The 17,177-nt window shown below is 43.1% G+C and overlaps 2 pseudogenes; one reads left to right on the top strand and one right to left on the bottom strand.

Annotated features, from left to right (window-relative positions):
- Window positions 1–5,413: 5,413 nt before the first annotated feature.
- LOC116705464 (D(5)-like dopamine receptor) lies at window positions 5,414–6,776 on the bottom strand (annotated as a pseudogene).
- Window positions 6,777–14,465: 7,689 nt separating this feature from the next.
- The window catches only part of LOC116705465 (D(1)-like dopamine receptor), a 20,114-nt pseudogene continuing 17,402 nt past the window's right edge, over window positions 14,466–17,177 (top strand).

The following is a 17,177-nucleotide window of genomic DNA, read 5'->3' on the forward strand; positions in this document are numbered from 1 at the left end:
AATTATAGAGTGATCTAGACCTGCTCTATCTGTAAATTATAGTGTGGTCTAGACCTGCTCTATCTTTAAATTATAGAGTGGTCCAGACCTGCTCTATCTTTAAATTATAAGAGTTGGTTCAGACATGCTCTATCTGTAATTATATAGCGTGGTCCAGACCTGCTCTATCTGTAAAAATTATAGAGTGGTCCACCTGCTCTATCTTTAAATAGAGTGGTCTCAACCGGCTCTATCTGTAAATTATAGAGTGGTCTAGACCTGCTCTATCGTAAATTATAGAGTGGTCTAGACCTGCTCTAATCTTAAATTATAGAGTGGTCCAGACCTGCTCTATCTGTAATTATTAAGAGTGGTCTAGACCTGCTCTATCTGTAAATTATAGAGTGGGTCCAGACCTGCCTATCTGTAAATTATAGAGTGGTCTAGACCTGTTCTATCTGTAAATTATAGATGGTCATATACCTGCTTCTATCTGTAAATTAAGAGTGTCCAGACCTGCTCTATCTGTAATTATAAGTGGCAGACCTTCTATCTGTAAATTATGAGTGTCTAGACCTGCTCTATCTGTAAATTATAGAGTGGTCCAGACCTGCTCTATCTGTAAATTAGTAGTAGTGGTCTAGACCTGCTCTATCTTAAATATAGAGTGGTCCAGACCTGCTCTATCTGTTAAATATAGTGCCCAGACTTGCTTCTAAGCTTTAAATTATAGAGTGGTCCAGACCTGCTCTATCTGTAAATTATAGAGTGGTCCAGACCTGCTCTATCGTAAATTATAGAGTGGTCCAGACCTCTCTATCTGTAATTATAGAGTGGTCCAGACCTGCTCTATCTGTAAATTTAGAGTGGTCTAGACCTTCCTATCTGTAATTATAGATGGTCCAGACCTGCTCTATCTGTAAATTATAGAGTGGTCAGACCTGCTCTATCTTGTATTATCGATTGGTCTAGACCTGCTTATCGTAAATATAGGGGTCCAGACCTGCTCTATCTGTAAATTATAGAGTTGGGTAAACCTGCTCATCTGTAAATTATAGATTGGTCTAGACCTGCTCTATCTGTAAATTATAGTGGTCCAGACCTGCTCTATCTGTAAATTATAGAGTGGTCTAGACCTGCTCTATCTGTGAAGTGTCTTGCGATAACTCTCGTGATTTAATTCTATGAATTGATTTGAAATTTACTACTACAAGGAAGAAAGATTTAAGGTGGTAAACAGTCCATGTGAACAGTTTGTCATTAAACTTATGAATCAAACTTTGCCTTGCAGCCTCAGGAACAAAGAGGTCCTGTTATACTCTCCTCCGGTCTGGCCACACAAGCCTCGGATCCCTTTCACTCTCCAGTAAAATCAAAGTCGAGTCCAGCTCCTCCTATTAGTTCCTCTGCCACCCTTTCTACTCACCAGCTTTAAATCATGCTTCTCCTAAAACAGAATGAAATCAGTGTGTGGGCAGACACACAGACAGACAGACACACAGACAGACACCACACCACCACACACACACCACACACACACACACACACACACACCACACCACACAGACAGACAGACAGACAGACAGACAGAAGGTTTTAATGCAGGGCGGGATCCTCCTTTGTTATCTGGACAAAGCCTGATGCAGTTTCATTTTAATAGCAGTTTGTTTAAGGGTGTGTGTGAGTGTGTGAGTGTGTGGTGTGTGTGTGTGTGTTTTTGTGTGTGTGTGTGTGTGTGTGTTTGTGTGTGGTGTTGTGCTTTACATTAACAATGAAAGCATATTACAGCAAGCTCAAAAATAGAAGCAGGACGTTACTTCACAACCAATATGAGGCAGTTCTTGTGTCAAAATAAGAGCTTTTGATTTTTTCCCGGTAACCATGTACACGACAGGCAGCAATAAACCCGACATCATACCGGTTCCAACATGAGCAGGTTTATCCTTTCTGTTGTAGTTTATATGTTTTATTTTAGGTTGGTTTTATTTTTATTTTATACTTAGTTGTTTTTTTGTTTCATTTTTTGTTTATTTATTCTTTTTATCTGTACTCTATTTTTGTCCATTGGTAAATTGGTTTTTCGTTGGCTATATGTTTTTTATGTTAGAAGACCCCCTCTGAAATGGCTGGCTATGATCATTGTACCTCCTGAAATTGTGTTTAAAGATACAATGATGATGGGTGAAATGAAAGATATTAAAATAAAAAAAGGTTACAAAACACACACAAACACGCACCACACACAACACACACACAACCAAGTGGGATTTCACATATGGTAACAACAGTACAGATTGGAGTAAAAATCTTGGAGATTTTGATTTTAAAATTTGCCACATGATGTTAGACAAAAAAAATTTAGTGTTGCCAACAGGGACGTGGTAGAGCGTCCTCTGGTGGACAGACTATGCTACACTATCACTAACAGGACGTTGTAGAGCGTCCTCTGGTGGACAGACTATGCAACGCCAACGCTCAAGAACATGGTTGACAGTCCGTTTTTATTTATTAAATATTCATTTATCAGAAATTTTTTTAATCGCCCATTATGATGCTGATACCGATATGTCGGGAAATGCCTTATATCAGGAAAATATCGGCCCGCCGATATATCGTCGGCCTCTAATAGGCAGCTAACGCAGCAGAATCGCTATTCAACCCATTGTGTTAAAGTGCCGTATTGTTTTCCCCGGTCTCTGCCAGGGTTACGAGTTAACGGTTTACTACCAAAACAAGAAACGGAGAACAAACAAAGAAAAGAGCAATGACTTCGGACGAGGATATCAAAAAACATTGACACCACCACCATTGCCAGATCTTTCTCCACAGCGCTGCGGAGGATGGGTCTGGCTGTCCTAACAACATTCCTGGATGGGAGAATGCCAGAGTGGAGGAATGAGAGGGAAATCCAGAGCGGGAGAAGGGAATGCCAGAGCAGGGGGAATGAAGGGGAAACGCAGAGCAGGGGGAATGAGAGGGGAACGCCAGAGCGGGAAGAGGGATGGAAGGAAACGCCAGAGCGGGGGAATGAGAAGGGGAACGCAGAGCGGGGGGAATGAGAAGGGAAACGCAAGAGCGGGAATGAGAGGATGACAGAGCAGGGGGAATAAGAGGAGAAAAAAACAGAGCAGGGGGAATGAGAGGGGAAGTGTAGCAAAAGTACTTTGTAAACCAAATGTAGCAATGTAACTGTTACCTAGGTTTCCATGTTTCTATATGTCCATATTTCCTATTTCCATCTTCAATTTTCCATATTTCCATAGACCATATGCCATATGTCCATATTCCATATGTCCACTTTTCCATATTTCCACAGGTCTATATTTCATTTTTTCATATTTCCATATTTCCATTTGTCCATATGTCTATTACATATTCCATTTGTCCATATGTCTTATTTCCATATTCCATATGTCTATATTTCCATATTTCCATTTGGTCCATATGTCCATATTTCCATTTGTCTGTATTTCCATATTTCCAGCCTAAACTGCCAACGCTCTGTCCACTCAGAAACACACTGATGACACTGTGAGTCCTACGCTTGTAGAACACCTGTGGGGTGCAGGGTGTCGCCCCCTCTGTGGCCCCGGGTTGCCTCTGCTCTGTTCAACTCCACTACCTACTGAAGATGAAAGGATCAGCAGAAGATGTGGAGAAAAAGAAAGAAATATTGAACCAAGTCAAGCAAATATGAGAGAACAAAGGGAAGCCCAGTGGGGACCGCACATGGAAATAGCCTGTGGCTAACGCTGGAACAATGCATCAAATGGGACCATTTGTTTAAAATTGCACATGGTCCCTAATAAATAATAAGTAAACAAATAAAGAATCCCCCTGTTCTTTGTTCAATCTCATGTTTTTTTTTTTTTCATCATGAAAGATTTCTTTATAAAGTAAATTTGTGATCACCCCTTGAATGAATTGTACATCAATAACAGAGATTTTTTTATGGAAGAGAGGTTTTTGTCACATTAGCACTTCGACACCAATGCACAGGAAAATAGGGTCCAGTTAAAAACACAAAACAAATTCCGACATCACAATGATTTGTATTCATGCATCAACCTGATGACATAATTTGCATGTGCAACTTCGAAATAAATTGAAACATTCAGTAGTTTGCTGTAATAAATAAGATTTAATGCCTGACAAAGCATTTTGTTCATTAATCTCCAACCTTACTGTGTCCAGGCTGTTTTCATGAACCTGTATACACCAGCTTCAAAAAGAAAAGAACTGTTTTTATACATGTGTTCAATTATTTTCTCCATTTTTCAATGAAACCCCGGGACGCCTAGGAGGAAACATGGCGCTTGCAGCCGGGAGCGGAGTTCACTTCCAGGAAAGACTTTCACCCAGGAAACTCGGTTCGTCGTGGCATAACTCTCGATTTTTGTCGCCCAAATAACTGTAACGTCCTCGCTGTGGTGCTGTCATGTTGGCAAAAGATGACATTCAATATTTTTCTAAAAAACCACAGTGGTTCGAATGTATTCAAATATTGATTTTTTTTTCACATTAACCCTCTTGTGTGTCTTCGGGGCAATGACTGACTGTGAGTGGCTGTGTCTCGACTCCGTACCGATAACAGGCTTCTATTGCTGCCAGACACCGGAGAGCTCCGCAGCAATTCAGCACGAGACAGATAATGCAGGTCAGGAAGTCGAGCACAGAAACAAAATAAACATCCGTTAATTTCAAAATAAAATAGCGAGCTCAGTGCGGATCATATCTTCATACACTACACCTTGAAAACGCACAGAGCTGTTCCCCTCCCTCCTCTGGATGGAAACTAACTGTGGTGGTTTCGTGTTCTATTTTACGAGATCTCGCAAGATTTGTGGGTCCTCGGGACTCCTCTGTCAGTCATGGCCGCAGCCGTTCTGGACCTGGTGTGTTGACGGACGGCGAAGCACGGAGCCGAGACGCAGCCATTTTGCAACCAGTGGAAACCCGGCATTGGTCATTGTTTCGACATTATCTGTGACATTAAATAGACTGTTCCGATACCAGTAACAGAAATGCCTTGTCAGTGATTATTCAAAACTATCTACCGATCCGATATCAAGTGATCAAATGTCTGACTGTCAAACTAGAAAGAGAGAAGCTCTATGTCTTTCCTGTCTCGCATTAGTTCACTTTTCACAAAGGGTTTAATCTGAGCCAGGCTGTACAACAATGATAGCAATTCCATCTGTACAGGGTTATACAGATGTTAAAACACATATTTGTTACTGGTATCGGCTCATTACCTGTATCGGTCACTTGCAAGTTCAGTATCGGAATCGGTATTGGAAGGAATAAAATGGTATCGGAACATATGTAGATATTTTTAAAACTATGATTGTGTTAATATTTTGTGAGAGCACCACAGTCAATCCTTATTATACAGACTATCTTATTTGGTCCAAAATCTGTCGCCCAGCTCCACCTAACATCCTGCCGTTTCCTGTCCTATCCATCCTGATGGACTTGTCGGGTATCGAGCATCGCTCTCCATCCATTTCGTGGTCGTCCTCGACGCTGGACGTGGCGGAAGCAGCAGCAGTCTGTTGCAGCTCCGAGAACCGTTGGAGATCATCGACTCTTCGTCGAACTGCGCGCTCATGCTCCAGATGATTGGCCCCGACGAGGATGTTGCAGGGAAGTTGCTGCGTCGCCGCGGGGACCAGCGCCTCCTTGTGGACGTCGTGTCGTGGTGGTAGACACACCAGCTCGTCGCTGAAGTTCACCGCCTCCACCGCGTTGTTTGGCACATCTGGTTGCAACCCAGGAGGTGGCGAAGGCGCGCGGAAGTCGGCGTTGAAGCGTAGTATGCGGTGAGCGAGGAGTTGGCCCAGCCGACCACACAAGACGTGAAGGTGGCTCCTGACGCACGGCGGGTCGCAGAACGGGACGGTGCAGTTGAGGACGAAACGGCAGCCGCAGAAGACGACACGCCCATGATGAGGAGAGCGTCTTCAGGACTTTGGTTTCCTTCTTAAACGACGACTTGAGCGAGGCCTCGTCGTTTGGGCCGGTGGGATGCGTGCCACTGCTGCTGCTGCCGGTTCCGGTTGGCGCCATGGCCGTGGTTCTGCGCCTGCTCCGCCGCCCCTCCAAAGACGTGATGCGCGGATTTGGGTCTGAGCGATCCGGAAGATGCGGTGTAGGTGGCGATTCATGATCACCACCGGATGTAGAAGCTGATGAGTGAGGAAGAGATGGCGTAGGTTTTGTTCAGGTTGGCGACGCAGCTCTTGGCGTTAGCGTTGCTGCTGTTTTGAAGTTCCTGCCGCCCCTGTTGGCAGCCATCATTTCCACCACCTCCGCCATCACCTCCTCTTCCACTTGGTGCCAGTTGAGCTGCACGGGATGAAAGAGATGAGAATGGACAGCAACCACGCCACCCCTCATGACAAACGCCCACCCGCTGAGTCATCTTCCGCTCGTATTTGAAGGGCTGGCGATGGCCCAGTAGCGGTCCACGCTGATGATGCACAGGTGCAAGATGGAGGCCGTGGAGCACATGATCGAAGGCGATCCAGACGCCGCAGAAGCGCCCGAACAGCCACGTGCCGGTCACCTCGGTGATGGCTCCCGGCATCACGAGCACCGCCACCAACAGGTCGGACCCGGCCAGCGAGATGACGAAGAATGTTGTGACTTTGGAGCGCAGGTGGCGGAAGCGGACCACTGCGGCGCACACAGCGTGTTTCCGAGCAGCGTGGACACGTGAGCAGGGACAGGATGCAGCCGACGAGGACGCGCAGTCCCCCGCCACCTTCCCGCTGCCTCCCGCTCCTCCTCTCCATCCTCCCCGCCGTCCGGCCCGTCTAGCTCCGACAGAACTTGGTGAAATTACTCCACGACGTGTTTCCATTTTCTTTTTTTTTGTTTTCCCCCGATGCCGGATCAAAAAGTGGCAAACAGGCGATTAATATCCACACGGGAAGGCGCGTCTCTCTTCTAATCTGCGTCTCTTGACGCAACAACCATCCTCTGATGGCTCAGTGAGAGAAAAAAATCAGCAAGGGAAACTGACGTCTTCAATAAAAATCTTGCATGATTCAATAAAGATCCTCTTTTTTTTAATAATCCTCCTCCGGACGCGCAAAGCAGTGCATTTATCTCCAAAAAAAGCGCTCGGCAAACCCCGTTTATCCTCAGAAATTGAACTACATAAGTGTTTAGTTTTTTTAATTGTGATAATAATTGAATAGCAATGATACTTATTAATCCACTCGGAGTTCAGTGTCTCTGTCCCGTCTCTTTTATCCCAGTGTGCCTCTCGGTGCACCGGACTCGCTCTCTTTATTTGACGCTCGAAGCCTCTGCACAGGTAATAGATACTAGTCAACATCCAGTTAGACTTTTCAGCCTTGGATACAAAAAAAAGACTCCAAACGAATGTCTGAAATACATATTTGAGGAAAAAAGGGGCTCTTGAGTGTTTCAGGGAGAGAAAACTAAGTTAAAAGAAGATAAAGACACTAAAAGGGTTTTTTTTTCCCTACATTATTGTTATGAACTGAATCTATGCAATTCTCTACAGGGAACAGGTTTTCATTGGACTAATCCTATGTTATCATCATTATGACATTAATATGTGACAGGGTTGCTTGAACCCTTCAGATAAAAGCAGAGTCACACTCAGGTGGACATTTAAGAATAAAATGCAGAAATAACAAAGAATAAAGGAACGCCTTTTTGTCATGCATACACACACACCCACACAAACACACACACATACACACAACACACACACAACAAAACACACACACATACACACACCCAGCCTCCTGAATCATTGTGTTTTTCTGCGCCTCACTCCAGACTCTTTTTTTGTGTGTATTCCACAGACAGAAACTAGAGACTGTAGAAGAATAATAAGCCCATTGACTTCCACTCGACAGAAAAAAGCTGCTCATACCAACACACACTTGAGCACCCAAAGTTTTAAAAATCAACCCCCCCCCCCCCCCCCCCCCCCCCCTAACATACAATCATCCCATTTCAGAATGATGCTGAGAAGCAGTCTGCAGAAGCATCCCTGACATTTAGAGCTTGAGGACCAAGTTTTTCTTTGTTTTCAACACAAAATTACAATATGAAAACACAATAAGTGCATAGCAACCGCCAAAAGGAAAAACAAAATCTATATATCCAAGTCTTCAAACAACATGTTCAATCGTCATCTTAGCGGCGTTTCATCGGCTGGTTCAGCTGGCTTCCTGTTTATTAAAGGTGACTTTTTGGGGGCATTTCCCTTTATTCGATGTGACAGTGGAAAGACAGGAACGGGGGCGCAATGGACTCGGCCTCTGGGTGCGCTAGAGGTCGCCCCGCGTATCCGTTTTAATGAATCGATTTTGTCATTTAGGGGTGGGGGGCCAGGGGGGAGCAATATTGTGTTGTGTGTGTATACTGTGTGTGAGTGTATATGTGTGTTTTGTATGGGGGGGTTGAAGCACTTGTGCTACATTGTCATGTTTAACAGTGCCAAAGGGTCAATGGCGATTCTAAGCGGGATGGAAAAGCCCATATTAAGAGCCGGGGCCACTAGCTTAAAGATAGACAGATTTTATTTAAGAATGTGGAAAAATAAAGATGAAAATGGTGCTGTTAAAAAAAAAGTGTTCTGCTGTATGAGTTTGTATGTTTTGTTGAAAGAGAAAAAATACGAATTGTTATTCACAAAATCAAAAAAGCTGCAATGGGTAGGGTATTAAAAAAGAAGCCAAAATCTGAAGTGAGTGAGACCTCTTCTTACAGCTCTCTCTCACTCTCTTTGAAAACATGTGCTGCTTTTACAGTCTGGAACTATTAAAGGTCCCATGGCATGAAATCTCTCTTTATGAAAGCTCAGATGGGCCAATCTGGAATCTTTCCCCATATGAGGTCATAGGGGGCAAGTGGCTTTAGTGGGTGTAATATATGTATATAAAAGACTCAGATCAGATTAGGGACCACTAAAGTCTATACAAAAGAGACTTCAGATACAGTATTAGGGGACTTACAAGGTCTATAAAAGAGACTTCAGATACTAGATTAGGACTACTAAGGTCTATATAAAAGAGACTTCAGATACAGTTTAGGGACCACTAAGGCTATATAAAGACTTCGATACAGTATAAGGGCCTACTAAGGTCTATATAAAAGGACTTCAATACAGAAGGGGACCACTAAGGCCTATATAAAAGAGACTTCAGATACAGTAATAGGGACCACTAAGGTCTATATAAAGAGACTTCATACACAGTATTAGGGACCACTAAGTCTATATAAAGAGACTTCAGACACGGTATTAGGGACCACTAAGGTCTATAAAAAGAGACTTCAGATGCAGTATTAGGGGACCACTAAGGTCTATATAAAAGAGACTTCAGATACAGTATTAGGGACTACTACGGCCTATAGAAAAGCATCCAAAGAGCAACCATGTCATGGGACCTTATGTCATTGAACAGCGTTGATCTCTGTGATGCAATCTACTCTGTGGGTTGATGTCAGGATGTATGAGGCCCCTGCTGGTTGGAAACAATTCTGCATCTAACAGCTCACATCAGAGTGAATATTTTAATTTAAGGGCAGAATACATTATTTCACAGAAGACATTGTGACTGAAGCGCAGATCAGCCCCAGATGGCGCCAGCTGCATGCTGTTTTACACACTCCCCAACACTTAGATGTAGAGAAATATTCTGGGATTGCCTTTGGAGGTTGCCTTTCAAATTATTTAAAGGGGACCAATCTACCTCTATTTAATTATTTTTATAATTTTTTGATTTTTTATTTTAAATTTTTTAATTTTTCTATTTTTTTATTTATTCATTTACATACTTCGTGCAACTGTAACAGAATTCCCTGCGGGGATCAGTAAGTATTTGTGACATATTCCCTGCTTCCCTCCATTTATTGACTTACGCCTATGCACTTAACACGCCATTGGTTGCTATATGACTCTGCCGTTGTCGCGCTCTGAAAAGGCTTTTTGCTGCATTGCTATCATAGGCGAATTTACGTGGGGGGGGGGGGGGTGTTACAACCCAAAACCTATCTAATTTCCTTGACATCAATAAAGACACTTGCCTACACAAGTTAATAAAAAAAATCACCAGAATGCGAAAAGAGAAGGGTTGACGTTTCAAATTTTAATAACACCCCCCCCACACCCACAATGTTGAACCCCAAGTTAAGCCGTGACCTGTTGTCTTTGGCAATGGATGATCTGTTGGGTGCTGTAATGACTCTGCCCTTGAATGTATTTCATTGTGACGTGAGCATAATGAAATAGAGAAATGACAGTATGTCGTCCTCATTAATATGGCAACTTGAGATGTGCTCCCTTTTTCTTACTTTTTGAAATCGGCCTGTTGGATTTGGGTTTAACCCCAAAGAGAATCTCATTGTTGAAGCCCATCTCGGCCGGGTAGATATATGACGCGATATTTCGTCCTGGTGTTGTCTTTTCGGGTTTAAAGGCAAGGGATGTCATTTTCTGAACTTACCACTGTTCCAGCGTTCTATTATTTGCCTTTACCCACTTAGTCATTGTATCCACATTATTGATGATTATGTATCTCATTGTGTTGCTATTTTGTGAAACACCAATAGTCAACTCTACAATATCTCGGCAATATCAACGTTGGTGTATTTTGTCAAAAAACATGGGGAGATTTGATTTTCCCCAATACCCTTAAACGCAATCTCTTTTTCAAGATGAAGTAGTTATCTCAGTTACCCATAAGGTCATTTTTGCCTTTTCAAACTTTTATTAAGACTTTCGGACGAACACATTGTGGACATCACACACCGACACTACTGATTCCAACTGGATTAAAGTGTTGTTTGTATTGCAGCTTTTCTACTGGCACAATTTCATTAATTTAGTTAGTTACAGGTCAAACAAGGATTTCAATGCTGCCCTTGAGCCTCAATTAATCTGTCCCTCAAAGTGACTTCCATAACCCCGGAACACGAATACCGTTTTGTCTGCCTGGAGATCAAAGTCAGTTCAACACCTTCACGTACTGCCTGGAGCTGTGAGACTAAGCGAGTGTTTGTGGTGTTGTGTGTGTGTGTGTGTGTGTGGTGTGTGTGTGTGTGTGTGTGTGTGTTTGTGTGGGTGTCATACGTTTACCTGGACATACCTGAGCTATTTTTTTAACATCATCCCTATTCTTTGTGGTTGCTTCTTTACTTAGTTTTACATGCACTCCCTTAATGTGTTACCTAACTGTGTGTGTGCATGTTGTGTGTTGGCGTGCACTTTGCCGCGAGGTGAGGCTCAGTCGTCCCTGACGCAGGCTCCTGACCACGCCCCGTCTCCTCCTCCCCGGTGTTGTGCCCGGTGGCTGATCTGGCGGCGTCTGACGGTTCAACGACCGAGGTGAAGAGTTGACTCTTAATTACTGTTTTTGGTGCGACTGTTGAGGGCGGGGACGGCTGCTGTGAGTGTTGGATGTTGTCTAAGGGGGTTGTGTGTGTGTGTGTGTGTGTGTGTGTGTGTGTGTGTGTGGTTTGTGTGTGTTTTTGTCTTTGCATGTGTTTTGTGAAACCCATTCTCGCACCAAACTCATGAAATATCTCTCTCAGCGTCATATCCGACGCAAAAATCACTTTTTGGATCGAGAGTGAATCCCAAAGGCACCTGACTGTGCGTCATTTGTTTAGTTATTGCGAGTGTGTATGAATAAATGTATCAGAAACTACACGTGTTCTATTGACCCAGTGTGTTGTTTGGGTCTGGGGACCCGTTTTCAATGTTTCACCCAAATATCATATGAGGTGTTCGCGTCTACTGGACCCGAGTGTATTTAAATGAAGGTGATATGAAACCATGTTGTATTTCTGCATCTGCTATTCTCACACAATGTTACAACATCGTTACATTTCAGCACTTTCATTAGTTCAAGATCAAGTTCTAAGAAATAAGCGCCAATAATGATCAAATTCTTGTTTCTATTTTTTTTTTTATTTCCTTCCTTTTCTCCCAAAAACAAAAATGATCTTATGATCATATGTGATCTCACAGGGTAATGGTAAATATTAGCCATAAATGATGTGTACATAAACTATTATACATAAATTGTATTTAAAAGCCAATATGTGGTGGGCCACCAGACCTGGGACATTGCTGTGTCTCTCCGTGAGACTGCCTTGAGTATTGCTATATATGACCCTCCCATCCAAAGACACCTCAAACAAACAATTTGAGTCCTGGTCGCGCTCCTCTCATGTGTGGCTATGAGACTCAATCAACTCTGAGAAAGTTCTAGTCCCCTCTCGAAACCTCCTACCTCCCCCATGTTGAACCCAAAGTTGCACCCTTGCATCTCGCCAACATAACAGAATGTTGCGGCCAAGAGGGCGCGGCTCACCTGCGAGCTCGCTGCATAATTAAAAAGAAGCGAAAGAAAAACTGAATCCATTCCTCATAAGGTCTGTAGAGTTTACACAAAGTTCCACCTTGTGTTGTCTCAGGTCAAATTTGACCCGTTTTATAACGTTTTTATATCAGAAACATCGGTTTCTTGACTGACAAGCCGACCCACATCCAGAGTTGGGTCAGGGAACTACTGGGAATTCCCTCTGCAAACAATAGGACAAGCGCTCCACCAACCAGACAGGCTGGTTATAGATTAACCTTTAACCTGAACACATCTTCCTTTTTTAAGAAGGACTTCAGATCTTAACTCCAAGTCTTCCAGAGACGATTGGACAGACCGCTGTTCGCCAGCAGCGGCCACTTCTTGTTTTCAAGTAGCAAGGAATTCACGCTGACCCGTCGCAACTCTGCCGTCATTAAGCCCCGCCCACCGACCTATACACGATGCGATTGGCCTGACCAGAATTATTTTTTTCCAGCATGCAAGCAATGGAGATTTACTAGACAGTGAGTCTCAGATGGTAGGCCTGCTGCTGCTGCTAGGTAGCGCGCTGTCTCTGCCCCCCCACCCTCGTCTGTCCTTAATTGCAGGAGTGAAGCTTGGTGTGCGAGAGTCAGGGTTCCAGCTGCAGTCCATCTACACTAATCACCTCTGTTTCATATGCAGGTCAACCTACCACTCTTTGACAGATCATAAGATAAGTTTCCATCTTATCAATCGATCTCTAGTTTGTTAAAAAAACTCATATGAATAAGCTGGTGAAAGTGTGTTTCCATCCAACGGCTTTAAAGTCAATAAAAACCTGTGGTAATGACGTCACATTCTGTGTTTGTGATCAAATTGCTATATTAAGTTATTTATACTTTTAAAGGTTTCCTCTTTTCACACGAATCAGACAACATTCAGGCAACAACAACGTTTTTTTAGACAAAATGGATCCCGTCTACCACCACATGATCATATGGGACAAGTTGTCATGAGCTTATGTTCCAGCTGATACGACATATCAAGCTATAAGAAGAAAACAACGATGCTATCAACACATCGCTATGCAATGCAGATGTAACTTGTCTTTTATTGTCCCTCGCACCGCTGCGAGACTCTTTTTTTGAGACATGTCTTGCTGTTGAGCGTCTTCCATTGACCCCCCAGGACGTCCCATGGCTTGTCCTAACCTTTGTCGGCCATTCTTTTGCTAATTAATTCAGAAGTCTCCTCGTCTCCTTGTCCGTCCACCATCTGTCTTTGTTATGGCCCGCCATGCGTGCAGATAGAGAGGAAAATGAACTACAACTCTTCTTCATGTGTGGCGGTTGCAACCAAAACTTAATCGCAATTCGTTATTTATTTGGCAATAACGTTTCCATCAGCTTTACGTATAGAGCTGATATCGATGAAGGACCGACCGTATTTCCTTTAATTCATATTCATTAATTCCATAAAATTACGGTTTCCTAAGGCATTTTTCATTTGACATCACTTAATTTGGATAAAAATGTGTGGCTGGAAACATTGCTAGTGTAAGGAGTCACTTGCACCCGTCTCTCCTTGCTCAACAGCTTCCACACTGTAACAGGCCACGATAGAAATCCTTCTTAAAATCCATCACAAACAGAGAGTCTCTTTATCCAAACCCTTAAAGTTTTCCAGCACTTCCACTTTTTCAATTTCTTCTTCCAGTTCATGGCTGTGGTTCTTTGATCCCCCAGGTACTTTAGGTACTTTCAGGTACTTTTCCCCTCCAGGTCACCAACCGGATGCTGAGAGAGGCCTCCAGCCCATCCCCCACTGCCAGGGTTCACTCTCTGCCAGTTTACCAGCTGAGAGTCTCTGAAAAGTCTAACAATGGGTCCTAAACTATCAACATCTTGTTGGGTTCTGTGTAAAAACTATGATGTTGTCTACACAGGCCGATACAGTAAAGACGTGTATTAAAAGCAAGTAAAACCAGGCCATTGATGAAAGGACATTGTGCAACATGGTTCAAAGACAAAGCCTAAAATACCTGACATCGGGCAGCAGCCCTGTCTTATGACCTGGATACTTTGAAGGGTTTAATAACCACCAGATTTTCACGCACACTCTCAGTGTTCTCATTTCCTTTATCTCAAAATGAAACGGGCTGAGGCCGACCTGTCCAACGCCTTCCCAGGTAACGCTGCTCAACCCGGTCAACCCGCGTTTCCTCTCCAACAAAACAAGACATTGTGTAAACCCAACGACCTAGAGACGGTCAAAACCCCAAATTAATGAGACATTGTCACAATGGACCTACTGGCACGCATTAGGTTTGGGTCTTGTGGATAACCCGGTCCAACACTGCGTCAGCCTAAGGCCAGACTTTTGGACATCATCTTTATAGTCTGACACGAGAGAGACCGGCCCCCAGTCACCGTTCTTAGGGCGGAGAGCTAACTCTGCCTCTGGCAACTCTGAGAGATACAGTCATCACTTTCCTTTAAAACATCTAGAATGTCGTTTTTCATTTCCTCCAGAAAGTCTTGTAGAATCCGGGGAGACCATCGATTCCAGGGGCCTTCCCCCCTGCGGTCCTTGCAGAACACACCTTCTGCGTACTCTGTAGTTGTACGACACGAGTAGAAATCCACGCTTTCCCTCTTATCTGCGGCGCTGTGGACAGTTGCAGTCCTCCTTCCGATCGCAGAGCGTGGACTTCTGCTCTGTCCAGTCTTCTTCTCCAGGGCTGAAAAAAAACTGCAAGTATTTTTCACAATAAAATACAGTCTAGAGAGAAAAGACTCGGTAGAAGAAGCTTACAAAGATAATTAATAATAATAAGAAGAAGAAACATTGGCTTAAAAACATTTAACACAATTATCAACCAATTGTCAAGTCAAGTGTTCAGTAACATCCGACAGGATCTTTTAACCCTTGTGTTGTCTTCCCGTCAAAATGAAAATCAACAACTTTGTTGACGCTTTCATCAATGTTTTAAAGTTTTCTTACGTTTGTCCCTTGTTTTTAACACTTTTGATGTTTTTTAATGTTTGTCACTTTTTTTTTTTAAGTTTTTCAACATACGTAACACCAACTATTAACTGAGTTTTACAGTTATCTTTGGAATTATGGTCAATTAAACTCATTACTAAATACTAAAATTAAAGGAACGTATGTTGATGGATCCCTACAGACTGGAATATGTCAACTTTTACCAATACTATTTCAAAACACTTCAATGTTTTTTTCAATGTCATAAAATTGAAAAGACCCCCAAATGAATGAAAGTAGAGATGTGTCCTTGCCAAAGAGCGTTGTGTGGATCATTCATTTAATTGGGTGATTAAAAGAACACTGATATTGAAATGGGTCAATTTGACAGAGACACACAGAGAGAGAAGAGACAGACAGAACAGACCGACAGACAACAGACAGAGGCAGAGAGAAGACAGAGAGAGACAGAGAGAGAAGAAATAGAGGGCAAGAAGGGCAGTAAAGCCAAGAAAGGAAAGTGGATGCTGACCCAACTGCTGACCTAGGAGGCATATGACCCTGAAGGTTGTGTTGTGTGTGGTGTGTGTGTGTGTTGTTTGTGTGGTGTGTGTGTTGTTGAACATTTTCTGCGGCGCCATGTGTTTTCAGATCTTACGTAGTTTTCAGGTTCATGCGTTTAAGTTAATAGCTTTTATCGGCCAGCGTTGGCTCAGTTTAAAACCACTTCACCACGCGATATTTTTGGCTTTTCAGGGTTTTGAAAGGTTCACTTCTTGTGATGGTCATCTTGTAACCTATAAAACCTAGATGTATATCCATTTCCTTGTCAACTTTGTAATGGTGAATAAGGTGCATTTCCATCAACTACAGCATAGTTCAGTCCAACGTTTTGTACATTTATTTGGCTAAATCCGCATCGCCCCACGTCTGCGTCCCTGTGGCTGAAGGACCTAAAATCAGAGAAGTGAAATTCACTCTCAAGGGAATACTGATAACTATTTGAAATGCTGGAACTCTTTTAGTATTTCATAAGCTACAGACACTTCCTGATAGGGTGTGCATTCACCACAACCACTTTTTACTCCATTGTTTATTTTTATTTATTTTACAGTGCACTTAGGTTTCTCAGTAAAAGCCCTATCTTGCAGGGTGGTGATATAGATGGGGATGGTATGGGCTTGAAAAAGGCTCTCTATTTCTCATTTCATTATGATACTCTTGTACAATGTTTGAACTATTGTCCGACTTCATATAATAATATATTTAAAAAAAACTATATTTTTTGATTCCCACGTCTCCTTGTCTCTTTAGCTTCACATAACGCACGCTTGGTCGTATCCTTTAGCGTCCATACACACTCTGGTCGTCTCTTGAGCGTCAATGACACGCGCTTGGTGCTCTTTTAGCGTCTTATAACACTCTTGGTCGTCTCCTTTAGCGTCATATGACACACGCTTGTCGTCTCCTTAGCGTCTTATCACCCTCTTGGTCGTCTCCTTTAGCGTCATTGATCACGCTTGGGTCGTCTCCCTTTAGCATCTTATAACACTCTTGGTCGCTCCTTTAGCGTCATATGACACACCATTGGTCTTCTCCTTTAGCGTCTTATAACACTCTTGGTCGTCTCCTTAGCGTCATATGACACACCGGTTGTCGTCTCCTTTAGCGTCTTATACCCTCTTGGTCTTCCTTTAGCGTCATAGCCACACCTTGGTCGTCCCTTTTGCGTCTTATAACACACTCTTGGTCGTCTCCTTCACATCTTATAATGTGCGGTTGGTCGTCTCCTTATGTCATGTAACACACGCTTACTACAACGTGCTAGACCCCGTCTAGATGCTGCTCTCCCAGATACGTTCGACACACACACAG

This window comes from Etheostoma spectabile, chromosome 17, assembly GCF_008692095.1.
Source record: "Etheostoma spectabile isolate EspeVRDwgs_2016 chromosome 17, UIUC_Espe_1.0, whole genome shotgun sequence".
Taxonomy (NCBI): Eukaryota; Metazoa; Chordata; class Actinopteri; order Perciformes; family Percidae; genus Etheostoma; species Etheostoma spectabile.